General features: G+C 47.1%; 2 long non-coding RNA genes across 13 annotated transcripts; one reads left to right on the top strand and one right to left on the bottom strand.

Annotated features, from left to right (window-relative positions):
* Positions 1 to 1,144: 1,144 nt before the first annotated feature.
* On the bottom strand, positions 1,145 to 18,224 carry LOC309861851. 3 transcript variants are annotated; one of them, XR_014310243.1, is made up of 6 exons: positions 18,093 to 18,224; positions 17,744 to 17,830; positions 4,974 to 5,057; positions 4,523 to 4,705; positions 2,992 to 3,112; positions 1,145 to 1,965 (listed from the first exon to the last, which is right to left on the bottom strand). It is a non-coding gene; the product is annotated as an uncharacterized lncRNA (long non-coding RNA). The 3 variants fall into 3 exon arrangements; XR_014310244.1 differs by lacking the exon at positions 4,523 to 4,705 and having other exon boundaries at positions 1,146 to 1,965; XR_014310245.1 differs by lacking the exons at positions 4,523 to 4,705; positions 17,744 to 17,830 and having other exon boundaries at positions 18,093 to 18,179.
* On the top strand, positions 18,064 to 25,533 carry LOC309861850. Of its 10 annotated transcripts, XR_014310233.1 has the most exons (6): positions 18,064 to 18,201; positions 18,891 to 19,020; positions 19,949 to 20,106; positions 21,517 to 21,642; positions 22,564 to 22,715; positions 22,946 to 25,533. It is a non-coding gene; the product is annotated as an uncharacterized lncRNA (long non-coding RNA). The 10 variants fall into 10 exon arrangements; XR_014310234.1 differs by lacking the exon at positions 18,891 to 19,020 and having other exon boundaries at positions 18,070 to 18,201; positions 22,646 to 22,715; XR_014310236.1 differs by lacking the exon at positions 18,891 to 19,020 and having other exon boundaries at positions 18,070 to 18,201.
* The last annotated feature ends 1,805 nt before the right edge of the window (positions 25,534 to 27,338 follow it).

Genomic DNA, 27,338 nt, shown 5'->3' with positions numbered 1-27,338 from the left:
AAATTCAAACACATCGGATTCCCATTGGGTACTCTAAAAATTGTGAATGTGGGTTTGTTTCAGGAGCACTATCCTGGGGTCGCCTCTTGATGGTGAACCTGCTTCCATTTCCTCCAGGAGTCCTTGGTGCCTAACAGATAGAGGCTTCCTGGTGGTTGTCTTTGAAACCCTGGCCTGCAAGTTTGAAAGGCCTCTTCTTCCCCACCCTTATTCCTTACCTCAGCAAGTCACTGAAGGTCTGGGAACTTCTGTTTTTCATAAACAACCCAGATTTTTCTCCTAGACATCAATTTCTAATTTGTTCTGCTTTCCCCATATGTCTTTAATATCATCCTCACGGCTTCTCTACCTGGTTTAGCAGAAGAAGCACCCCACAGGAAGCCCCTGGGTTTTCTTCAGAAAGAACTTTTCTCTGAAGCGAATGAGACACCCACTTGCCAGAAAAAGAAGAACATTTATCTTGCCAGATAAAAGAAGAGCATTTATGGAAAGGTGAACATTCTCATTTTCCTTATGGGCAGGCCAAGGATGACATCCAAATTTCTTCACCCGGAATTTGACCCAGTTATCCTCATATATTTATCCACTTTTAATTTAGAAAAATGTTGAAAGTGTAAAAAAGTAAAGAATTAGTACAATGAACACATATGTACTCTCCACTGAGATTCCAGTGCTAATATTTTGGCTATTTTTTTTTAAGATTTTATTTATTTATTTGGCAGACAGAGATCACAAGTAGGCAGAGGCAGACAGAGAGAGAGGAGGAAGCAGGCTCCCCGCTGAGCAGAGAGCCCAATGTGGGGCTCGATCCCAGGACCCTGAGATCATGACCTGAGCCGAAGGCAGAGGCTTAACCCACTGAGCCACCCAGGCACCCCTGGCTCATGTGCTTTATCTCTTTTTTGTTTGTTTGTTTTACCTGTTTGAAAACAAGTTGCAGACATCAAGCCATTTCACTGCCCAATACCTCCATCTGCATCTTCTAAGAATAAGCACCTCCCTCCATGTCACCACAACGCCCTTGTCACACCTATGAAAATTATCAACCATTCCCCAATCTGTGTAATACTTGTTTCACATCCCAGTTTCCTCATTTGTCCCCAGAATTACTCATATGACTTAAAAAAGGAAAAAAACAAAACAAAACCAGGAGCCAGTCAGGAATGTGAAACACTGCTTTTGGTCTCTTTATCTCAAATAATTTCAGTAGTGATTTTTAAATATGTCCACAAATGCTTTCTCTTGATTCAATGGTAGAAATTCCTCTGGAGTGTCAGCTGTCCTCTGACTCATTTCTAACAAACAGAATGAGCAAAAGTGACAGCTCATGCCTCTGAGACTAGGTCATACCTGGCTTTCTCCTTGCTCTCTCTTGCACGATCCTGTGAGCTACTGTTCATTGCTGTGTAAGCAGCTCAGCTTGGGGGTACTTTGTTCCTGAGCAGGAAATAACTGATTCAGTATCCATTCAGCTTCTCCCTCTATCCCTCCTTATGTCTCTGTACTGGAAGTTAAGTTTAAAGGCTTAATGGGGTTTAGTCCAAACATTTCTGGAAAGAGTCTTGATACATTATTCTGAGAAGTTCACGATCCGGTAGGTCAGGAGTTTCCTGATGGTAGGAGTCCCACTAGGAGTGGGATTATGTTTGATCCTTTAGTTCCATTACTAAAAACCTTGTGCCAGGTGATAGATTATTGCTCAACAACCTTCTCCCACCCACCTAACCTCTGTAAGAGGAGGACCCTTCCCCACTCCACCCGCGGAAGGCGGCGGTGATGCTTTGGCCGATGGGATGTCCGCGCACATGACGCAAGCGTGCTTGCCTTTCGGGGCTTGCCCTCCTGTACTTAAGCCATCACTATGAGAAGAGCTCCTCCCTGGTGGCTGTCGTCACCGGCACCCGAGCCCCAGGATCGTCCTCAACCAGCTCAACCAAGCCCAACCTCAGCCAGCTGCCCTGTAATCTGTGAAAATAAATAATTGTTATTTTCAAGTATTCATCTGGGGGTTTTTTTAGACAGTTTTTGGCAGGGGCAGTAGCTAACCGATACGACACAGCACAATAAGACAGCTGCTACTGGTAGACACCACTGGACACTGGCTTTTCTCAAAGAATAGGCCTCCTTATCCACACGGATACATGCGCCTGGCAGCCAGGTTTCTATGGCAAATCTTGCCCCTAGCACCATCGGGAATGAGACCAGGGGAGGGCGCCTGAGCTCTCCAAGTTGGCTTTGGGGGTGAGCACAGACTAGCTAGTTTCCCCGTGTGGCTAGAATAGTAACACGTACGCGCAGGGGCGATGGGCTAGTCTGTTCTACATGGAGGCAGGGCAGACGTGGCAGCGGAAAACAAAAAACAGTGAAGCAGACACAAAGGAAAACAGGGTCCTGCCAGCAGTCCAGGTCCTGGCTCTCATCCCTTTCTCTAGCCCAGATTCTTTCTTGACCTTCAGTTCTAGTGCTCCATATCCTTACAAGTGACTCTTTTATGAATAAGAGTGTCACGGGGTTTCTATACATGCAACTCAAGGATCTTCATCCACATGCAGAAACCTGTCTCGCCCAGGTGTGCCCTGAACACGCCTGCATCAGTAGCCTGGGACCACCGCAGCGGATGCCACAAACTTGGTGGCTTAAAATAACAGAAATGTCTTCTCTCACAGTTCTGGAGACCAGAAGCCTGGCTGGGCTGCACTCCCTCTGAGGACAGAATCCTTCCCTGGTGCTCGTGGCTTCTGGAGGTTCAAGGTGGTCTGAGACCCAGGTCTCCCTCCCTCCAGTCTGCACCTGCGCTCCCGTACGGCCTCGACTGTGGTTTTACGTTCTTCTCTCCTGCCTCCCAGAATGACAGATGTTGGATGGAGGGCCCACGCAGATTATCCAGGAAGATCTCATCTCAAGATCCTTCACTGAATTACATCTACAAAAACTCTTTTTCTCATCATGCCACATACGCTGCGTCCGAGTATTGGAACGTGGACTTCATACCTCCCGCAGCTTCTCTCCAGGCCTCGGCCAGTGGGACAACCTCATACATGGGTACCTGTGTGTGTGATCTACAGAATTCAACTGGAGAGCATTTTAAATATCCATAGAAGTTGTGCATAGTCTGAAGAAAAAAAAAGAGAGAGAAAGCAAGATTCCAACAAGTTTTAAATTCTTTTGTGTTGAACAGACATTTTACATATTTTAGGATCCCTCTTAAGGTCCAACGTATTTGAATGTAGTATGTATAATGGGAACATAAGGATTCAAGCTACACCAAAGAATCTCCTAGAGACTCTGGAATCACTGACAGAACAATCATGCACAGGACTCCCCGCATGACTGCCAGGCAGGAAGAAGACCCACCTTGACCTGGCAATGTTCAGCCTCATATTTGCCTGTACTGTAGCCCGTGGCCTTAGTAGCCTCAGTAGCCTCAGTGAACTGGGTTGCTGACTATTTTCTGCCGTGCACAAATATCTTTTAGTCCAGGAAGATTTAGAATTAAGTATCAAAAACTTTTGAGACTCAAAACCATTATATTTTATTTTAATTTACTTTTAAGTAATGTCTACATCCAGCATAGGGCTTGAACTCACAACCCCAAGATCAAGAGTCACACACTGTACTGACCAAGCCAGTCATGTGCCCCTCAAAAACATAGCATGAAGATGAAATTTGTTAGGTAGGATATGCACATTTGGTACTGGATATTCTTGGGATACTATTGGAAGCTCAGCTGTGTCACACTGAGTTTCAAATGTGCAACTGAATCATCAATTTGACTTTTTGTTTTGGGGATGAAGTCTTATCTTACTAAGTTTATTTACCATGTTGAAACAGTTCAGAGAGAACTTAAGCTTTGTTTCTTTTGTAACTTTGTTAGATTTCCTCTAATCAATAGTCAGGAGATTTTTGTTGTTTTTGTTTTTTAAGTTTGTTTGTTTTTACTTTAGGGGTGCCTGGGTGGCATAGTTGGTTGAGCGTCCAACTCTTGGTTTTGGTTCAGGTTGTGACCTCGGTGTCATGGGATCGAACCCAGCATTGGACTCCGTGCTCAGCAAGGTGTCTGCTTGGGATTCTCTCTCCTCTCCCTCTGCCCCTCTGCTTAAGCTCTCTCTTTCTCTAAAACAAATAAATCTTTAAAAATTAAAAAAAAAATTGGGTATGGACACTGGGGAGGGTATGTGCTATGGTGAGTGCTGTGAAGTGTGTAAGCCTGATGATACACAGATCTGTAACCCCTAGGGCAAATACTACATTGTATGTTAATTTAAAAATACTATAAAAAATAAAAATAAATTTCTTTTACTTTTAAGTAACCTCTACACCTGCTGTGGGGCTCAAACTCACAGCCCCGAGATGGAGAGTCACACACTCCGTCAACCGCCCCAGCCAGACACCCCAAGAGGTTTTTTTTATTGTGAATCCAAATAACAAAAGCACCATAAGAGGAAATCAGTTATGTGACATTTTACTCTACAGCTAAAAAGATCTGAGGGCGGGTGGGAGGAGAGAGGATTGAAGGGCTGACCTTCTCGGTTCCAGAGAAACAAGTGCTAGGGATGCCATGTCCAACCTCAGGTCTTCAGCTCACCCTGGCCTCGGGTGTGCAGGAAAGGTAGGAGGGTAGATCTTCCAAGTTCTCCCCACAGGAGACATTTTTTCCCCTCTCCTTTTTGTTCTATGTACATGAGGTGAAGGATGTTCACAAAACCTGTCGTGGTGATCATTTCCCAGTGTATGTCAATCAAGCCTTCTTACTATACATGTTAAACTTTAAAAAATGGTGAATGGTAATAAGGCAGCCAAAGAGAAAAAAACTGAGCTTATGATGAGAAGAAAGCCATGTGTTCAAGGGCTCAATGAGCTTAGGTGTATAGCGTATTTGATTAACTTAAAGAAGCCAGAAAACTATGTCCTCTTTGGCTGGAGAGGCCCATGGGAGCAGACACAGACACTGCATGTGCTTTCTGTTTACTCACGCATCACGAGAGGAGTAATGATGCCTTGAACTGGAAGCTCGGGGCTGGCGATATTTTGGCTATTACTGCAGTATTCCAGTAAGGCTGAAACGACACATGTATAAAAACATTGTAAGGGTGTTATTACAAAGGTGTGAGTCATGTCTCATGCTTTAGCTTTGAGTTCAGAAAAAAGCTTAATGTTTTTCTTTTTATGAAGTTTGTCTTTTCCCCACCATTTGTGAATTTTAGATTTACTATAGAAAGATAATTCTGGTTTCAACTGTATTCCAGTTATAATAACCTTTATACTCACACTAAAAAAAAAAAAAAAAAGGAGAGCTAATTAATTAAATTAGTAAGTGGGACCAAGTATCATCCAATGATCTACTTAAACCAATGCCTCAAATTTGCTCGAAATATAAGAAAAATGAGATCTGTAACTTAAGCTTTAATAATGAAAGAAGAGTGGTTTAGGATTTGGAAACTTCATATATTGAAAATTAAAATATAGAGCCAAAGTGAACACCTGCACAGTTCTTTCTGCCCTCAAAAACTACCCTCAAGAATGCCCAAACCCTCAAATCAACAAACTGGGGCCATCCCTTGTCCCTTTCTGGCTGCCAACATCGAATACTTTTTTAGACCCAATCAAAGTGTGTCAAATTTTTTTAAAAAATGTATTTGTATCTCTTCTATCTTCTGATCACGTGTCAAGTCAACCCGTTCCAAACGGTCATTTCACTGTGTTTGTGTCCATTATGTGAACTTGATCTTGCTTGGCCTTGGGTCCTCGGAATTTGGGCCGGCAATTTGCAACAATGTGGATGGAGCTAGAGAGTAGCTCCCTTAGTGAAATAAGTCAGAGAAAGACAAATACCATACGATTTCAAGCCTATGTGGAATTTATGAAACAGGACAAATGAACAAAGAAAAAGAAAAACAGAGAGATAAACCCCAAAACAGACTCTTAGCCATGGAGAGCAAACTGGTGGTTCCCAGAGGACAGGTGAGTGGGGGGAGGGGGGAAATAGGTGAAGGGGCGTGAGAGGACACTTCCTCGGATGAACGCCGAGTGATGGAGGTATCTGCGGAATCACCGGACCCACCTGAATCTAATATAACGCTGGGTGTTAGCTGTACCGGCACTAAAATAAAATTAAATAAAATTTGTGGTTGCAGAGGGGCACCGGAGAGGCTCAGTCGGTCGAGCACCCCCAACTCTTTTTTGGGGTCATGGTCATGGGCTTGTGGGATCCAGCCCCGTATGAGGCTCTGCACTGGGCGTGGTGCCTGCTTAAGATTCTCTCTCTCCCTCTCCTCTGCCCCTCCGCCCGCTCCTGAACGCTCTCTCTCTCTAAAAGAAAATGGATAAATAAACTTTTTAAATAATTAAATAAATACAATAAAGAGACATTTGCAGCAGCTCAACTCATAATCGCCCCAAACAAGAAAAACCCGAACGTGTTTCAGTGAGCAAGTCGGTAAACAATCAGGGATATATCTGTGCATAGAAAGTTACTCAATATAAAAAGGGGCAAATTATTCAGACACCCAAAAACGTGCATGGATGAGCTTATGGTCTACTAGTGTGGAGAGAGCTCCTAGGAAGGAAGGGTCAGCATGGAAAAGGGGCAGAAAGGGAGAGCATGATTTTGCTAATTCAAAGCCAAGTGTGAAGGACAGTCAGTTCCAACCCCTTTGAGTACACAGCAAGCAAACACACCGTAAGGAGAAAAGGGCAATTTTCCGGCAATCACAGGACCCATTTAGCAATTTCTTTTTCTCTGCCTCCCTGAACTAGCTCTTAGTTTAAATAATGAAACCACTCAGTTTTCTTTTTTTCACGGGTAAGCATCATTATATTTTGGCATTTAAATCTAAATTCACAGATGTTCTTAAACAACCCTGCTTCCTTTTTTCCCAAGGAAGAAACCCTACTGTTACTGTTCTGGAAAGTGGGAAACTTCTTCATTTGTTTTAGGGATGACATCAGTTTTCATAGAAAAAGGACACCATCCTATCACCATTTAGGGTCCCGTTTGTATTAGTTATCTTTTTTTTTTTAAGATTTTATTTATTTATTCGACAGACAGAGATCACAAGTAGGCAGAGAGGCAGGCAGAGAGAGAGGAAAGGAAGCAGGCTCCCTGCCGAGCAGAGAGTCCGACGTGGGTCTCGATCCCAGGACTCCAGGATCATGTCCTGAGCCGAAGACAGAGACCTTAACCCACTGAGCAACCCAGGAACCCCTGCATTCATTATCTCTTGTTGCATAACAAACATCATTAAAATTTAGTGACTTCAGCAAAGAAATATATGGTTTCTCAAGTTTCTGCTGGCCACCCTTAGGTTCAGACGGCTGGTCGAAAAGCTGAGGCGTGGATCTAAGGTGGTTTCATTCCCATGTCTGGGACCTCTGTACAGCAGTCAGCTCGCCTTTGCTCTCCACAGGGACTCCGAGTGTTCTGAAAGATTGACAAGAGAATTTACAATATCCCTTAAGGCCTAGTCTTAGAGGCTGCTGCTCTGTGTCATTTTTGCTGCATTGTGTTGGTCAAAGCAAGTCACCGGGCCAGCCCGAGGTTGGAGAAATGAATCTTAGTGCTTGATTTAAGGAGGAACAACAAAGCCACATTGCAAAGTGGAAAAGGCACAGGGACGCTATTCATCAGGGGACCATGACAGTAACAATGTACAACTCTGCTGTTAATGATGTTTAAAGCTCATATGAATATTAATTAAATTAGCTCTTAGATCTGAAACTGAATGAAGTTAAGCTAAAGATATATTTTGGATTAGAGGCTCAAGTTCACTCCAGCTTTGATGTAGTTAATCCTTATTTGAAAACCACTGGAAACAACTTACAGAAGATTCAGAGATATCTGACCCTGTGGTTTTTATGAAGATTTTAACCATCAACTAACAGAAGAGTAACATGGAGCCCTTTAGCTATTTTAAAATGCGCTGTTATTATCTAATCGTGTGTCAACTCCCCTAGGTGTCCTAATGTCTAAACATTTCCCAATGTTGTAGAATTATAAAAGGATCCAATTCCCAAAAGGATGAAAGCACAGAAACATCCACCAGAGCCGAGTGCTGGAGGTCTCTGGAGCAGAGGCACAGAGGAAAACCAAGATAATCCTTGTGTGTGCGGTTCAGACTTAGCCTTCTGTCACCACAGGCTGCCAAACCTGTCACCTTTCCGGTAATAAGGAGTGATGCTCACATGGGGACCAGAGCCACGGGGTGACACCTGGCCACCTCTGTGGTCTGGGCTAATCCCAGGAATTCCCTGGGGGAAACGTATCATGCGCAAATATCAAGGTCAGGAAACTGCCCAGACACCTGTCCCAAGTCCTCAGCCTCACCGAATTCCTCATGCTCCTTCCCACGTGAAAGCCTCCATGCTGGCCGTCCTTGACGCCCCAGGGTAAGTAAAGAAGAGGAGTATAAATCAAAGCCAGGGAGCTGGCATCCTCGAAACGTTCTGGCTTGCCCCTGTGTTGCTCCCAGCCTGGATTTTCTACCTCCATCCTGCCTTAGGGATTGATTTTTCCTCTGACACCTTGAGTCAAGGGCACTTTTGCAATCCCCAGGCTGTGCCAGACTGTGCCTGAGCCTTCTTGCTGGGGGAGAAATGACACCGGCTCCTGCAGACACAGATCCTGCAGAGAACACTGGGCAGCAGGAGTGTTCCAGATTCTTCCGGAAGATCAGGGGAGTAGGGAGAAGAAGCCCCGAAACAGAAAAACAAGAAAATGAGGAGGAAAAAGTGTGACTCTGGAGTTAAGAATTTCCTTTTCACGCTTCTGCTGCCCTGGGGTGGGCCTTACATGCCCATGAGGAGGAACCGGAGGGGTTTGTAGTGTGGGGCTGGGCCTGGCATTGGGTGGTGTGTGCCACGAAGGAGCCATCCGCGTAACGGGCGCCATTATAGAATGGGCACTCACACCCGCACCTGATGGAGACAGATAGCGAAGGCTTTGTCCCAAACCAAAAGAATCTGCAAGCCTCTCTCAAAATTCCGAGTTTCCATGTGAAGCTGTCTTCCTGTGGGAACTCGACTGCGTGAAACAAGCGGTTAAAGCATTTAGCAGCTCTGTGTGCCCAGGGGCTGTAATGTCAGTCATTCTTTCTAGAAAAACCCAAGTGTTTATGACTCAGGCAGCTCTCCCACCTTTCATGCAGTCCCGGGACGTCCTTCACTGGCCTCTTCCTCCCTATCCCCACCCCACTCCCAGGTCCTCCCGGTCTCTCTCTCCCCATGGAGCCTCCTCATCCTCCCTCCCCTCCTCCAAGGGCATGGCTCCAGAACAAGCTGACCACCCTGCACAGCCCCAAGTCCTGGGACAGATCCCAGAACCTAAGGTTCAAGGTCAAACTCCTTAGCATGGCGTTGATGTCAGGCTTCGGTTTACTCCCACGGACCCCTCCCCTCTGACTCCTAGCCTCCTTTCTCCAGGACCAAGGGCATCGGGCACTGTCACACTGCTGGGCTTCGATCCATGCTGTTCTCTTCTCCCTGCTGCAAACTCTCTGGGAGGTGGAGGCAAATATTTTTTCAGCTGTAAGGCTGCACTCTTCCCCACGACCTCAGCAGAACCTTCGCCCTAACCGCTCACTGCGGGCCGTGCCCGTGGGATTTCTGCTCACCATGTGTTTCAGTCCCTGCGATGGGGGACAGCTGGGAGCTGAGATGTCTGTCTCTCTTCTGTCCAGGAGGAGGATGTCGTCACTGCATCCTGCCCTCCCTGAGCTCTGTCTCATTCCACACCATACAGTGAACTATTCCTCTCATAGGTCTCCATGCAGAGGGCTTTCTGAGGAGAAGGTTCTCTGTCAACATGTGGAAGCTGCTTTACCCATCCCTGTTGTAGATCTATTCAACTGTTTTTTGAACTGGCCGCACCTTCCTTTTCCCAAAAAAAACCCTAAAAATAGGTCTCTGATGGTTCTTTGAGATGGTAAAGTTACCATATAACCCACCAATTCCACTCCCAGGTATAGAGCCGAGGGAACTGAAGACCTATGTCCACACCAAAATCGAGACAAAAATGTTCACTGCAGCATTATTCATAACAGCAAAAAGTAGAAACAACCCAAATGCCCACCAGCTGACGTATGCAGGGATAACCTGTGCTCCATCCACTCAGCGGACTATCCTCCGGCTGTAAGAAGGAATGAAAGTGCTGGCACGTATTACAATATGGATAAACCTTGAAAACATTATGCTGAGTGGAAGATGCCAGACACAAAGACCACAGATCCCATGATTTCATTTATAGGGAATGTCCGGAGGAGTAAAATCTATTTGACTCTAATCTTTCCATAGTAGATGTATCGAAAGGCTAGAGTTTGGGGAAATCTGGGTGGCTCAGGCGGTGAAGCATCTGCCTTCGACTCAGGTCATGATCCTGGGGTTCTGGGATCGAGCTGACTGCTCAGTTGCGACGGGGACAATCAGACCTGACTTGTGCGTCTGGAGGGGGTGACTGGTACGTGGGAGTTACACCTCAGATAAAGAGCTCAAATGGAGAGGAAAAGAATTGTCCTGGGAACCTTTCAAGGGATATTCTAGGCCTTGGAGGCCCAGATATTGTACGTCACATCTGTTCTAAGCGCAAGAAAAAATCGCTTTCCAAAGATCTTCTGGCTCTTGGCCTCCGTTAACTTCTCTTCAAGCCTCTACTCTCCCTTTTCTGCCCCCCCTCGGGTGGGGAGGGGTGGGTTGTTAGCGCCGACAGAGGGTGGCTGAGAAGCCGCTACTGCAGGTGCCGGAGGAAGCCCCCCGCAACCCGCCCGGGAGGACCCCCCTGCAGGTGTGCATGCGGGCCAGGACGGTCCCAGGCGGAGGCTGCATAGACGCGCCTGCCCAGCCCCCAGGGGCTGTGCTCTGGGAAAGGGTGACACCGCACTGTAAGGGAGCTGTTCCGCGGCAGGTGCACCCAGCCTCCCCAGAGACCCCGACCCAACCTTAACCAAACTCCCGGGATGGGGGGAAGCCCGGAGGGGAGTTTTCAGGGGACTTGGGGAGCGGCCCCCCCGCCGCTCAGCCATCAGGCACGTGGATCACGTCCGTTCTGGTTCCTGCCAACCTCAGACCGCGGGGTGGGCGGGGGAGGAGCTGTGGGCGCCGCCCGGGACCGAGAGGGCTGGTGTCCTTGGGTAGGTGCGATGCCTCCCAAGGGCCGCCCGAGAGACTGGAGGTGGGGGGCGGAGCGGGGAGGGAAGGGGAGCAGGAATGCGGGGCCGCGTCAGCGGAATCCGTGCCGACCGAGAGAGACCTGGTTCGGAATCAAAGGCACCGCAGGGGGCGGGAGGGTTGGAAAACAGCAACATTTGTATTAGGGGAGAAAAAGCAGATACAAATGTCCTCGCAGTGGGAATTCGGGGTTCGCAGGAGAAAGCAGGCGGGGGGGCCAAGAGCCAGTGTGGGAGGCGAGGGCGCGCCAGGGACACAGGGGACCCCTGCCCAGCCGGGTGGGCGCTGTGTGGGCCGGGCTGAGCAGGCCCCGCGGAGGAAAGAAGCCTAAGGGAGCTGATGGATGGTGGCGGTGTAGACGCGCCTCCTGGTGTCCCCTCTAAAATGCGCGTCCGCTGGGGGAATCTCAGCGACAAAGAAAGAGAGCCCCTGGGCGCTGGAGGCTAGAAGAAGAGCCCCTACTCGGCTCCGGGGCTTTGGCTTTGCGGCTGACTCAGACCACCTTGTCTCCAGCCAAAGGGCAGGGGTGGCCGCTGCCAGCAGGAGTCCCAGCGGGGAGCAAGAGGGCGTATGTCCATCTGGGCCTTCTTTCTTACAACTGTTTCTCTTATTACCAACATGTTTCATGTTCGTTATTTAAGAGTATATCAAATACATTATCGTGGCGTCCTGGCCTTCCCCAGATGTCCGCCCCTAATCCCTAGAACCTGTAAATATGCTCTATGGCACACATGGCCCCGCACAGAGCGGGGTTTTGCATGTGTGATTAGGTTGAGGCTCTGAAGGTGGGAGATGAACAGGGATTACCTGGGTGGGCCCAGTGTGGTCACAGGGGAGAGAGGACAGGGGGAGCAGGGTCAAAATAAGGAGCTGTAACTGCAGAAACCGAGGTCCCAGCAAAGCGATCGCTAGCTTTGGAGGTGGGGGAAGGGATGCGAGTTGCTGAATGCTGCAGCTTCTGGAAGGTGGAAAAAGGCAAGAAAAGAGTTTTGCCTTGAGCCCCCAGAAAGTATTCAGTCCTGCAAACACCCTGATTCCAGGACAGCCCATCTCGCACTTCTGACCTCTGAGTATAAGACGATAAATCGCTTCTGTTTTAAATGACTAAGTTGGTGATAATTTGTTATAGCAGCACAGGAAAGTAATGCATAAATACATACATTTTTAAAAAGAAAATAAATCAGTTGTGATCCACCAGCCAGAATAAAATAATAATTTTTAATATCTATAATTTAGCAGTCAACGGAGGACAAGAACCGGTATGTGAAGGCACTTGCGAAGAACGAAAGTGTCGTGGAGCTCATGCTGGCCTGTCCAGGTGAACATGCCGCAGTCATTTCACCAGCCAGGAGGGTGTCCAAGCTCGCCCGATGCCCAGATCTGGGCTTCTCAATATCATTCTCCCTCACAGAAGCCAGAGCTCTTTGGATAAATGGCTAATTTCAGGGCTCAGATAGGAAAGATACAAATGAAACCAGATGGTAATATTCTGTGAGACAGCGAGGAAGTCCTCAAAGAATGACAGGAACTTAGCCAAAGAACCCAAGAAAGTTAGCTTGGAGGAACTCCCTTTCGACAAATCTGGGATAATTGGACCAACAATACCGATAGTATTGAATTATGACCATTCTTATTTTACCTATCCCAATCATAGGGTAAAGTAAAAATCCACAAGTGCTGGCAGATATAATTATGTAAATGAGAAAATAATTGGGGAGAAGAGAAAACTCTTCTTATGGTGGAATATCAACTAGTAAGTGTCAAAGGAGTAATGGACGTTGAAATACCATTTGCCATCAGAGCATTAATTGTGTCAGAGAGAATCGTCAGTGGATGCTGAAGTAGTGGGTGAGAATTTAATGAGAAATGGGATACGTATACAGTCTTACTCTCTCCTCACAGGATACAAACCGTAAAAGGGAAAGTAACAACTTTCCAGTTGAGAAACCTGGCAGCCCCCTTGGCCAAGGGATCAAAATCAGTGTCACCGGGGCGCCTGGGTGGCTCAGTGGGTTGGGCCTCTGCCTTCGGCTCAGGTCATGATCTCAGGGTCCTGGGATCGATCCCCACATCAGGCTCTCTGCTCAGCGGGAAGCCTGCTTCCTCCTCTCTCTCTGCCTGCCTCTCTGCCTACTTGTGATCTCTGTCTGTCAAATAAATAAATAAAATAAAATAAAAATTAGTGTCACCGGTAATGGAACAAATGGACAACGTGAGCCTCTGATACAATACCACTGAGGGTCCTGTCATTTTGGTGCTGCTCCTGCCAAAAATTCATAACCTCAGTTTGTGAGGGGCTAGCAAGCAAATCAGATTGAAAGGTATTTCTACAAAATAACTGGCCTATATCCTATAAAAATGCCCATGTCATGAACAACAAAGAAAGATTAAGAAACCATTCCTTATTAGAAGGGACTAAAGAGGCATGACACCTAGCTGCCCTGTGGATTTGACGCTGGATCCTGGACTGGGAAAAATGGTATCTTCCCCCCCTTTCTTTTCAAAGGACATTAGTCAGGCTACAACGTGGATTAATCTTGAGGATCTTAACCTTATGCCAAATGAAATAATCCAGTCAAAAAGGATAAATATTGCGGGATTCCACTTTTGTGAAGTACTCAGAGTTGCCAAATTCAGAAATAGAAGAGATGGTGGTTTCCAGGGGCTGAAGAAGTTGGAGTGGGGTTACTGTTCAGTGAGTACAGGGTTGAGATGATGATAGATGGTGTGCATGTCGATGGTGTTCCCTAGAGACTGAATGTTTGCAGCGCCCCCAAATTCATAGAGTGAAACGTCATCCCCAACGTGATGGTGTTTGGAGGTAGAGCCTTTGAGAGGAGAGTAGGTCCTGAGGGCAGAGCCTTTGTGAACGAGATTAGTATTCTTCTAAGAGAGACCCCAGAGAGCTCCCTTGCCCCTTCTGCTATGTGAGGACACGGTGAGAGACCGCCATCTCTGAACCAGGAAGCCTCCTCGCCAGGCACCGGACTTGTCCGCACCTTGATCTTGGACTTGCAGCCTCTAGACCTGTGAGAAGTAAATGTCTCTGTTTGTAGGCCACGTGATCTACTGTATTTTTACCACGGCAGCTCACATGGATGAAGACAGTGGTAATGGCTGCACAACACTGTGAATGAGTTTAATGCCACGGATTGTATGCTTAAAAATCGTGATAATGGACAACAGGTGTTGGCGAGGAGGTGGAGGAAAAGGAACACTGTACACTGTTGGTGGGAGTGCACACTGGTACAGGCATTGTGGAAACAGTATGGAGGTTAAACATAGAACTACCTTACCATCCAGTAATCAGACTACCCAAAGAATACAAAAACACTAATTCAAAGGGAAACATATACTCCTATGTTTACAGCAGCATTATCTACAATAGCCAGATATGGAAGCAGCCCAGACATCCATCAGTTGACCAATGGCTAAAGATGTGGAGATTATATATATATATATATGTAAAATTCAGCCATAAGAAAGAGTAAAATCCTGCCATTAGTAACCACATGGATGGAGCTAGTGAGTATAACGGTATAATGCTAGGCAAGATAAGTCAGTCAGAGAGAGACAAATATGGTATGATTTCACTCATATGTGGAATTTAAGAAACAAAACAAATGAGCAAAGGGGAAAAAAAAAAAGAGAAAGAAGAAAACCAAGAAACAGACTCTTAGCTGAGGAGAACAAACCGCTGGTTACCAGAGGGGAAAGGTTAGGGAGGTGGGGGAGACGGGGGGCGGGGGTGAAGGAGAGCACTTGTCGTGATGAGCACGGGGTGACGTACGGCAGTGTCCAGTCACTTTATCGCACACCTGAAACTAGTATACTGCGGCATGTTAACTAACTGGAACGAAAATAAAAACTTTAAAAATTATCGAGAATATTTTTAAGTTAAGGTTAAAATGCTAAATCTCATGCAATATGTATTTTACCATAATAAATAATTTGAAAAATCCTGCGACTTTCACAAACACACCCATCAGTAGCTGACCGGCAGAATTTTCATAAGGTCTGTAGTTCTTTAATATGGGTATGCCAATGTTAATTTCCTCATTTTTAAAAAGATTTTATTTATTTGTTTATAAAAAGTTTTTTAAAGGTTTTATTTATTTATTTATTTGTCAGAGAGAGAGAGAGAGGGAGCACACAGACAGGGGGAGGAGCGGGCAGAGGGAGAAGCTATTTATTTCCCCACTGAGCAGGGAGTCCGATGTGGGACTTGATCCCAGGACCCTGGGATCATGACCTCAGCCGAAGGCAGACACTTAACCGACTGAGCCACCCTTGGTGTCCCAAGATTTTTTATCTAGAAAGAGAGTGTGTGCGGGCATGCAAGGGGCAGAAGAAGAGAGAGAATCCCAAGGACCCCCCCCCCCCCGCCACCAAGCATGGAGCCAGACATGGGGCTCAATCTCATGACCCTGAGTTCATGACCTGAGCTGAAATCAAGAGTCAAGGCTTAACTGACTGAACCATCCAGGGGCTGCTTTCCTCATTTTGATAAATGTACCATGGTTATGTATGAAAATGTCCTTTAAAAAAAAAATAGAAACATATAGTGAAGTATTTAGGGGCAAAGAGGCACAATGTCTACAATATCTTCTCCAGCAGCTTAGAAAAATTAATGTATGCAAATTATTAATATATGGATGATCTGGGAAACAAAGAAGAAAAACTTAAATTTCCCTACTCTCTGCAGCCCACTGACAAGTCCTTGAAACAGGCAGAGTGACATCCCTCTAGGGACTCAACTGCCTCAATGTTAATACTCTGCTAAGGGCAAAAGGTAACCCCAGCCCGACCCCCAGGATCCTGTGAGTCTACTTTCACATATAAAAATTCCTTTAGAAATTCTTTCATATCTAAATCCCCCAAGATACGTGTTGGCAATCATCTCCCAAGCAGATGACCCACCGATATACATCTGAAGGGTCTCATGACTAAGGTTTTATTAGATGGCAATAAATGACCTTTTCCAGATAGCTAACTTCCTCAAGGTTCCAGAAACCTTGTTTCTAAAATTCCTGAGAGACGTACCCTAACCTCTTCCCTACTTGAAAGTCTATAAGGGGCCACTCCTCATGATCTCAGGGCAGCTCTTTCTTCCCATGGGTCCTGATCCTGTGCTTTTTTTTTTTTTTTTTTAAAAAGGATTTTATTTATTTTTTTCTTTTTTTAAGATTTTATTTATTTGTCAGAGAGAGAGCGCGAGCGAAAGTGAGCACGGGCAGACAGAGTGGAAGGCAGAGTCAGAGGGAGAAGCAGGCTCCCTGCGGAGCAAGGAGCCCGATGTGGGACTCCATCCCAGGATGCTGGGATCATGACCTGAGCCGAAGGCAGCTGCTTAACCAACTGAGCCACCCAGGCGTCCCCTGATCCTGTGCTTTAATGAAATTCTTTTTGCACCAAAGATGTCTCAAGGATTTTTTCTTGGCTGTCGCCTTTGAACCCTAACATCTTTCCTACATCATGGAGAGAAAGAATGGTAAAGCAAATGCGCAAAATATTAACATTTGGGAATTGTGGGTGAAATGTAGAGAAGAATCCGTACCATCACTGCAACTTTTCTGTAAACGTACTTCAAAATAAACAGTTTAAAAAATTCGAAGAACTCGGGCACCTGGGTGGCTCAGTGGGTGAAGCCGCTGCCTTTGGCTCAGGTCATGATCTCAGGGTCCTGGGATCGAGGCCCGCATCGGGCTCTCTGCTCAGCAGGGAGCCTGCTTCCCTCTCTCTCTCTCTCTCTGCCTGCCTCTCTGTCTACTTGTGATCTGTCAAATAAATAAATAAAATCTTAAAAAAAAAAGAAAAAAAATTCGAAGAACTTGAACTAACTGGAAAGGAATGAAATGGTCTGGAGGGAACAGGATTCTCATGCCTATGGCTATCTTGGCCACCTGGGCTCTGTGACACCCTAATTCAGGTGGCGCCAGAAAAAGGGATGTAGGGTCTTAGCCACACAGACCAGTGGGGGGAAAATGGGCCAAGAGTCCTTGGAACAGAGGCTAGGGCAGCCCCAGCCACTTGCGGAGATGAGCCAATACATAAAGACCCTTGGGGAGCTTCAGTTGGGCTGGAATGGATAGCCATCAGGAGCTCTAGTGGCAAAGGTGAGGCAGAGAAACCAGGCAGCAGATGAAGTTCAAAGCCCTAACAGTTCTGTTGCTGGGAACAGAGGGAATCCAACTCCTCCAGTTACACACAACGGGGACCTCTCACCGACGCCATGATGAACGCAACAAGTCGGAGTCCAATGGTCCACCCAGCCTCATCCCACCCATCTGAAGTTCAAAAGCGGAGCAAACTGTCGGTGATGGAGTCCCATTCCTGTCCCTGGGGGGCGGGTACTGAGCGGGAAGGGCCAGGGAATTCTGCGCAGTCCTGGAAGTACTCGACAGCCTGTTCTGGGTGTTGGACACAAGTTATCAAGATGTACACTTAAGCTTTGCGCACTTTTTAGTCTATGTGTTAATCCTATATTTAAAAGGGTCTAGCCCCACCCCCGCCTCGGCGCGACAGCCCCGACGACGCGTCCGCGTGAACGAGGCTTTCACGCAGATTCCATGGAGGTTCGATTTACCTTGTTTGTTATTTCGTTGCTAAGCAACACAGTACTAGCTGCACAACCCAGTGACGCCAGCGACGCAGAGCCCATGTGGGGGATGTGCTAGACAGGGATCCGAGAGTGACCGACAGCGACAATCCCCGCTCCCGGGGGGTGGGGGAGGGGAGGAGGGGGCAGGGGAGGAGGGGGGGAGGGGAGGAGGTGGGGGTTGCGGAGCAGGACGACGTAGCCGCCGCCCGCCCCTCCCGGGCTGCCCGGAGCCGCTCGCCCCGCCTGCGCGCGCCTCCATCGCTATGACAACCGCTTCCCAGCAGGGGGCTGGAAGGGGCCCCTGCGGGTGTCAGGCAGGGCCTGGAGGTCTCACCTGCCCCGGATGGAGGAGCCCGACCAAGAAACTCAGGAGTCACCGCAAGGAAAGGCTGATGCGTAGGGTCGCTGCTGTCAAAACGGGCAGATCGGAGGCTGGGGGACAGGTCGGTGAGCGTGGGGGAGGGTTCTCAAGGGCAGGGGTGGGCGGGGCACGGAGGGAAAGACTGAACCCGGGTACGACCCAGATGGAGTGGAAATGCACAAAGGCCACCCTAACGGGAAAAGGCAAAGGCTCTTCACCCAGAGCTCACGACGCGCACGGAGCCAGCCACCCTCCGCGCGCAGACACTCGCAGGCCGCCGAGGAGCGGGGAAGCTTCCTCCCGGAGAAAGGAAGACCGCGGATACGCTCGGTGTGGACGCTGCTGGCCGGGAACCCAGCGGCCTCCTGCGCGATCAGTTACAGACGCGCGGTGGCCGCCTCTGACGGGTCCGAAAGTGGAGGTGGGACCCACAGTTAGAGACGCTGACAGGGATCAAGCGCTGACCCTTCCAGGCCAATCGCTGCAGGGGTTGAACTTTGGCTTCCTTCTGGGCCTATATGGTCAGGCCATCATCCTTGTGGGCGGTCTCTCAGGGAATACCCAGAGGTTAGAGGTCGGGAGCGGCCCCTGTGGTCTTACTCACAAGGAAGTGAGAGGCCCAACCCCAGAAGACGTGGGACATGGAGCATCCCAGGGAGGAGAGTAGTGGGCGATGTTAAAGCCCCAGGTGAAGTCCGCAGTACCGGGATCGGGGGCACCTCTGCTGGGAATCGGATTCCCCTGAGAGCCCGGCAGGTGTTTCTGGCGCAGGCCCTGGACCCAGACGCTGAGTGCGCTCCTTCCGACGTGTCAGACCTGGTACCTCGCTGAAGCTGAGCGCTCTCTTCCTCAACGCCTACCTCCTAGGAGTGCTGAGTTTGGGACAGAAAATTGTGCCCAAGTTCGTTGGACAGGGTCTGGCCTTCAGCAAGGGCTCAGTCAAGTTAGATGTTATTTAGTGCTTCCAAATGATTGATCAGAAACTTAAATTCAGAATATTGTGGGGATGAAAACCCAAACTGTGGATTAATTGTAAACTAAAGTGTCAGAGACCTGGGCGCAGAGTGGGGCCCGAGGGTGGCTGGTGAGTGGATAGAAGGGGCTGGAAGGGGAGAGACAGTGGGCACCAAGAGGAGGCATTTGTCCAGCCTAGACCAGGTGCCCTTCCCAGGGTAGAGGAGGAAGAGGGGGGCTGCGCCAGTGGTGAGACTGGCAGGTCCCCTAGAACTCCGTTTGGAGTGAGGCAGGAATAGTTCTGTAGAAGGCAGGCGGGTCAGGGGGCGCCCGGCTGGCTCAAGGAGTAGAGCATGCGACAGTTGTCTGTTCAAGCCCCACACTGGGCGTAGAGCTTACTTAAAAGAGGGAGAGAGAGAGAGGTAGACAGAGAGCAAGGCAGATCTTGTTGCCAGGAGACAAGAAGGAAGGAGAATTTCACAAACAAAAATACCATGTATGTCATACGCTTTAAGGGTTTGTGTTCAAAAAGATTTAGGGACCCCTGGGTGGCTCAGTCAGTTAAGTGTCTGCCTTCAGCTCAGAACATGATTTCGGGGTCCTGGGATTGAGTCCCCACATCGGGCTCCCTGCTCCGCGGGGTGTCTGCTTGTCCCCCTCTCTCTGCTCTTGCTCTCTCTCTCTCAAATAAATAAAATCTAAAAGAAGAAGAAGATTTAAACCTAAGAAATCAAGAAATCCTAGTTAGACTTCAGAATTACATCTAAGCAGTCAGAACGGAAATCATTACATGGGAGCCCCAAGTGCGGTTGTGATGCTTTCCTGGTAAACCTAGAAAATGTTTTTTAATTCAATGGCAACTTCTTCTGGGACAGGAAGTAAGTCTTTGATCTGCCTGATCTGCCTGACCTGCTTATCTCCAGGATCTAACAAAGCAGGTTCTACAGAAAAACCACTCCGTGTTTGATGGAGACAGACAAGATGACAGAAGAAACTCAACCCGGGAGCTGAATGTTTTCCATAAACGAGGAGGGTGAGGTGCTAACCTAAGGTTTCCTCTGGGTTCCGTAGGGCTAGGAAAAAAATCTCTAAGGGAGAGCCTCGGTTTAGGGCAATAACACAATTTCAGGGTAGAAGCCAATCAGACTGAAATGTATGTTTCAAGGGACATCCCAAAGAGAGACTCCCCTCAGGCCCCGGGAGCTGCCCCAGAATGCTGGGCTGAGGGGGTGTGGCAGGGGGACTTGAAATTGGGCACAGGCTGCAACCAGCCGGTCAGTGCTGAAGCGGACCCTCGTGCTGGAGCTTGAATATTCCCTGACCACCGTGTCAGTTTTCTGTGGTTGCCGCAACCAATTACCAGAAACACAATAGCTTAAAATGACAGTTATTAATTCACATCACAGTTCTGGGAGCCAAAAGGCTGAAATCGAGGTGTTGGGAGGGTCATGTTTCCTGCAGAAGCTCCAAAAACCCGTTCCTCGCCTCTTCCAGTTTCTGGTGGCTCTAGTCGTTCCTGGCTGCGGCTGCACTCTTCCGACCTCTGTCTCATTTTCACGGGGCCTCCTCTTTGTGCCTCAAAGATCTCTCTACCTCAGTCTTTTTTGCTCTCTCTTCTTTTTTAAGATTCCATTCATTTATTTGAGAGAATGAGAGAGAGAGAGAGCCCGCGAGCAGGGGGAGGGGCAGAGGGAGAAGCAGGCTCCCCGCTGAGCAGGGAGCCCAATGCGATTTGGGGCTTGATCCCCGGACTTGGACTTAACTTACTGAGACACCCAGGCGCCCCTCTTTGCCCCACTCTTTTTTTTTTATTACTTTTATTAATATATAATGTATTATGTACTTCAGGGGTACAGGATTATGAATCATCAAGCTTACACATTTCACAGCACTCACCATAGCACATACTCTCCCCAATGTCCGTCACCCAGCCACCCTATCCCTACCCCCCCATCTCCCAGCAATCCTCAGTTTGTTTTGTGAGATTAAGAGTATCTTATGGTTTGTGCCCCCCACAATCCCACCTTGTTTCATTTTTTTTCCTCCCTACCCCCCAAACTCCCTGCCCTGACTCTCAAATTCCACATATCGGGGAGATCATGTGATAATTGCCTTTCTCTGATTGACTTATCTCGCTTAGCATAATACCCTCTAGTTCCATCCATGTTGCTGCGAATGGTAAGATTTCATTTCTTTTGATGGCTGCATAGTATTCCATTGTATATATACACCACATCTTCTTTATCCATTCATCTGTTGATGAACATCTAGGTTCTTTCCATAATTTAGCTATTGTGGACATTGCTGCTATAAACTTTAGGGGGCCTGTGCCCCTTTAGATCACTGCATTTGTATCTTTAGGGTAAATACCCAGTAGTGCGATTGCGGGGTTGTAGGTAGCTCTATTTCCAACTTTCTGAGGAACCTCCATGCTGTTTTCCAGAGTTCTCTGCTTCACTCTTATGAAGGCACCTGTCAATGCATTTTTGGTCCACCTGGGTAATGAAAGATGATCTCATTTCAAGAGCCTTGACTAAATCACCCTGCAAAGACTCTTTTTCCAAATAAGGTAACACCCACAGGGGGTGGGGATTAGGGCACAGATGTATCTTTTAGCCTTCTAACCCACATTCCAAAGGTCAGAACATGACATTCATAGCTCACTCCTGAAAATGCTTGTGGACTGCCACAGGGCTCCTGGGATACTCCGGAACTGACTCTGGGGTTTACACCAGGCAACCCAGCATCCGGAGATGGGATGGGGTTTATTTAGACAGCCTGGGGGGTCTGTCTTAGTCTGGGAAATCCGACATTGTTTCAAGGAATTCCTGGGCTATGGGATCCTCTGGATGTGCAAGGTTTTGTGGCCAGTTTAGGAACTTTTCTACTCTTAAGGGTGGACCTCTTGGTTCATTTATCCTTTGGGTCCCATGGATGGGTCAACATTTTGCAGAATGCATGCTTGGACATTCCAGCTGCATGAGATGGCCTTTAGGGAAGGGTTCAGTGGCCAGATACTTGTGGACACCGCTGGTGACATTCCCTTTTTGCAAATCCTCAACACATTTTAATAGATTAAAGGCACCCAGGAATCTTACAGTAGAGAAGACTAGTATTTCCCAACTTTCTTGGAACCGTTGACAACTCATACCTTGCTCTGGAAGGGAGACCTAGTAAAGAGGAAAGGTACGGGTATGTGTTTGGCCTGTGTGTCCTCTGGGTTGGCAGCATGAGCAAATGCCAGATTATTCCTCATTTCTTTTTTTTTTTTTTTAAAGATTTTATTTATTTATTTGACAGAAATCACAAGTAGATGGAGAGGCAGGCAGAGAGAGACAGAGGGAAGCAGGCTCCCTGCTGAGCAGAGAGCCCGATGCGGGACTCCATCCCAGCACCCTGAGATCATGACCTGAGCCGAAGGCAGCGGCTTAAACCACTGAGCCACCCAGGCGCCCCTATTCCTCGTTTCTGATCGTCTTTGCCATCCCAGGGCTGGTGCCAGCTGCTGACTCTAATGGGCTCCGGTCCGCATTAGGTACCTGCTCACCGGCTGACGTTTCACTTTGTCCCAGGATTCCGCTGTGCTTGCCCAGGACTTATTGATCCTGCTTTGATGTTACAGGGCAGAAGGCACAGTCCTTGGTTTTGCTGAGTCCTCCTGGCCCTTCCCACATTCTGCCCTTTCACCACAGCTGGGGACCTTGCCTTGTTTGTGGGTGAACTTTTGCATACATGGCATTAAAAGGCCTCTTTGATCAGGCTTCATTGAGAAGTAAGGTTGGAAACGTGGCAGTTCAATCTGAATTTGTATGAGGATCAGAAGGGTTGAAGGGGTTCCTAACTTCTCCTTTCCCTTTTTTTGGTCTCTCTAGGAGGAACTCTCAAGGCCTGGCCTACATCACATGGAGAAGCACTCAGGAACCCGTCACTCAGGAAGACCAGCAGGAACCAACTGTAGATTGATTTCCTGCCTTCCTTCCTTCCTTTCAAGATTTAATTTATTTATTTGGGAGAGTGGGGGAGAGGTAAAGAGAGAAGCAGACTCCCTGCTGAGCAGAGAACCCCGTGTGGGACTCGATCCCAGGCCCCTAGGATCATGACCTGAGACGAAGGCAGAGGTTTAGCCGACTGAGCCACCCAGGGGCCCTTTCCTTTTATTTCCTTCCTTTCTTCCCACCCCCCCACGTCCTTCCTTCCCTTCCGCTTGCTTGCTTGCTTTCTACGATTAGGAGATTGATACAAATTAGAACAAGGCTTTATTTCACTGGAAAATTAAGGGAGAATTATAAAGAATGCAGAAGATCTTGTCAATTATACTTGTTATTAGGAATATCAAGAATGTTTTTAATGATAACATGCAATTTCAAATATAAGAATAATTTTAAAACCTCGCTGTTCTCCTTAGTGAGGGAGATATGAATAAAAGGATATGAAGAACTGTGGCTTTTTCAATCTGTTATTCAACAGATTGTTAATACATGGTGAGACTTGGTAGCCGTCACTTTAACTGAGGGACTGAACTCAGTCGCATTAGTAGTGGCTCGACCTGACTTTTCAGCCTCCCCGTGTGCTGTCCTAGGAAAGATATGACACCACCTATGAGATATTCTAAAGAAATGTTTACTATGGTGAGCTCTGTGAAATGTGTAAGGCTGATGATTCACCTGTACCCCTGGGGCTAATAATATGTTATATGTTAATAAAAATAATTAAAAGAATATTTAACCCTAATCAAATCAAGCCTCTAGGCCAACTTCCAGTTTACAGGAAACAGGGGTTAAAGTAACCAGTTAAATGACAACAGGAAGAAGCAATCAGACAAATCTAGAGTGAGAGATATTGTATGAACAGCTGTCCTGTGATCTGCCAACAGACATGTCATCAGAAAACAAAAGGTACAGGGACTGTTTTATTTTCCTTTTTCCTTATTTTATCTTATTTTTATTGTTTATTTTATTTTATTTTTTTAGAGAGCGAGAAAGCATGAGCATGTTTTGGGGGGTGGCAAAGGGAGAGGGCGACTCCCAAGGAGACTCCGTGTCCAGCAGGGAGCCTGATGTTGGGCTCAGTCCCATGACCCAAGATCACGACCTGAGCTCAAATCAAGAGCTGGACGCCTAACCGCTTGAGTCACCCAGGTACCCCCTTGCGACTGTTTTACAGTAAGGGCGGAGACCATATAGACTTACACCAGTGGCGATGCATGAAGCTAGATTGGGAGAATCCTTGTGTTACAATGTTTTTTTTTTTCCAGGGGCGCTTGGGTGGCTCCGTCCTTTAAGGGTCTGCTTTTGGCTCAGGTTCTGACCCCAGGGTCCTGGGGTCAAACTCAGCATGGGGGGGGGGTCCCTGCTCAGCGGGAAGCCCCCTTCGCCACCTCCTCCTGCCCCTCCCCCACCGCTCCTGCTCTAGCTCTCTCTCAAATAAATAAGTAAAATTAAAAAAAAAAAAAAAACACCAAAATTTTTTCAAAACAAAATCATAAAAGGCCCTCTTGGGACAATTACAGAAACTTGAGATTCTAGATAGTATTATGGGGTGCTAAGGATTTTAAAAGAGATTATTCTAACTCTGGGAGATACACCTTAACCTGTTCAGGGGCAGGATTGTTCAGACACATACTTCCAAATGATATGGAAAAGAAAAACTGTAATTAAAATACATATGGCTACATGTTAGTAATTGCTGAATCTAGGTTGAGGACAGATAGCTGCGCATTGTACCACTTCTTTACCTTTTCAGTATGTTTGAAAATATTCAGAATAGACATCTGAGAAAAAAAGGAACTGTGATCTTGAAGGCCTTTGTCTCAGCAACATTTTGGCTTAAATTGTGAAGGATTTTTACATGAATTTCATACCCAGATAATGTCAGTAAAACAAAACTCCTGGGACTCTACTTGATGGTTTGATTTGACTCATTGTACATCCTTGTTGAGAACATCTGTGTGAAATACTGAAATTGAACTTATTACAACCAAGAAGTGCAGCTGTAAAAGAACAGACCCATGAAGGTAATAATGTAGGAGTGTTATTCAAGGTGAGCTATGATATGAATTCGTCTCTTCCTAAGAAAGGCCTTTATATACCTATTGTCATTCCAGCATCACAAAGTATCTCCTGAAAAAGTATACTTAATTTATTCAGCCAATGTTTATTGACATGCTGCTACATGTTAAGGGTTATGTTGGCCTCGAGGATCCATCGGTGAATGAAAAGTGGCCAGTGAAGGACCACAGGCTACAGACCTCCATAGGCACTAGGACAGGAGCAGCCTCCTTCATGCTAAAGTGCAGAGTTCCCTCAAGATTTTGCTTGCATACTCCCTCAAAAATTACGTATACCTTTATTTCTTGAACAACGAAATAATGTTCAGTTTTTGGTTAAATGGCGGCAAAAGATGTCATTATGTTATACAATTACCATTTTAAAATAAAATTGTTTCATCACCTTTTAAAAAATATCCTAAGTGTAGTTTCTTTATCATCTGTGTCTAGGAATTTCCGTATCTGTAGTTTTTGTAGGGTGGTTTTGCTGTTACGTGAGTTCTTGCTCAAGGCATCTTGTGACATATATACACACATAAATAAACATACACACACATACATTTGGTTATGGTTATTGTGTGTAGCTCATGGTCCTTGCAAACTTACACAGGAAGGTTCTTTGAGGGCTGGTGTTATGGACTGAACTATGTCCTCCTAAAATTAATTTTTGAAGCCCTCAGTCCTGATATGACCATATTAGCAGATAGAGCCGTCAGGGAGGCAATTAAGATTAAATGAGGTCATGTGGGTAGGGCCCTAATCCAGTAGGACAGCGGTCCTTGTAGGAGGAAGAAGAAGAGACACCAGGGACACACACACAGAAGAAAGACCATGTGAGGGCATGCTGCAAGAAGGCAGCCATCTGCAAGCCAAGGGGAGAGGCCTTGGGAGAAACCAGCCTTGACCGCATCTTGACCTTGTACTCCCAGCCTCTAGGACCGTGACAAAATAAATTCTTGTAGTTTAAGCTACCCAGTCTGTGCATTTTTAAATGGCAGCCCCTGCAGAGCAAGACAGCTAGGAAATAGTACAGTCTTCTAGAGGGAATCCACATCTGCTTCTACCAGGTGCTTGGGGCTCCCAGTGATCCAAGATCACTTTGAACTGAATTCACTGTGAGATTATTTGGTCACTGGGGTGATAGAAGTTTGGGGTACAATTCGTGCCAGGCCTGGTTCATGGGTATCATCAGCAGACAACTTTTCCTAGATGTCTTGGAGGGTGTCAGATTTACTTCTGGCTCACCATTCCCCAGAGGTAACAGGCCTATATGGGCCTTGGGAAGAATCCTGGAGGAAGGTCCATTAACACAGTCTTGTGCTGGGCAGGTTCTGGGCTTCCATGATTTTGCTTGCTTCTGGAAGCTGTCAAAACACAAGCTCAAGTTTGCCTTGCTCAGCAGAGTATAAGTAACTTCCATGTTCCATTTACCTCTTGTCCTTAGATTTTGGCCCAATAATTTCCTTACTGTTTTTCTAAACGTGTAACAATATGTTTTTTATATTTCACCTTTTAAAAAAAATTTATTTATTTGACAGAGAGACACAGCAATAGAGGGAACACAAGCAGGGAGAAGTAGGCTTCCGGCTGAGCCGTGAGCCGGATGCCGGGCTTGATCCCAGAACCCTGGGATCATGACCTGAGGCGAAGGCAGAGGCTTTAACCCACTGAGCCACCCCGGCGCCCCCCGAAAATATTTTTATATAATGTTGGTATTCTCATTTGAAAACGGTGATTCTAACATAATGAGCATCTATTATTTTGTCCTCTCCTTTCTCAGGGGAAATGTTCCTTTCTCGACCTCAGTAATGTAGTTCAATGACAGTGTCCATGTTCTCACAAATCTTAGCTCTTTAGCACAATCATTTGGTTCAGGGATGGGCACCTACCTGGACCAATGACCTGGCCTTCCCTGGGACAAGTTCCCTGGCACTGGAGATCATTTCCCCTGCCCATCCGAGGGTGAGGCTGAAGATACAACCTTGAAAGCTACAGGTGGCCTTTTCTCCAGCCATGTGGAGGAAGCTGGCCTGACAGCATGAAACTCACATGCAGAGAGAAGCGGAATTTAGGGGTGGAGGCAGAGAGAGCGACTCTGGTTCTAGTAGTCCATCAGGCCCCCCGGACCACTACCCCATTACAATTTGTTCAGATTAACAGTACATTCCTCCAACATTGCCTGCAAGTTTAACTGGGTTCCTGTGAATGGCAACCAAGAG

Source organism: Mustela nivalis (assembly GCF_964662115.1).
Source record: "Mustela nivalis genome assembly, chromosome: 3".
NCBI classification, from domain to species: Eukaryota; Metazoa; Chordata; class Mammalia; order Carnivora; family Mustelidae; genus Mustela; species Mustela nivalis.
This window is presented reverse-complemented; position numbering and strand designations above follow the sequence as displayed.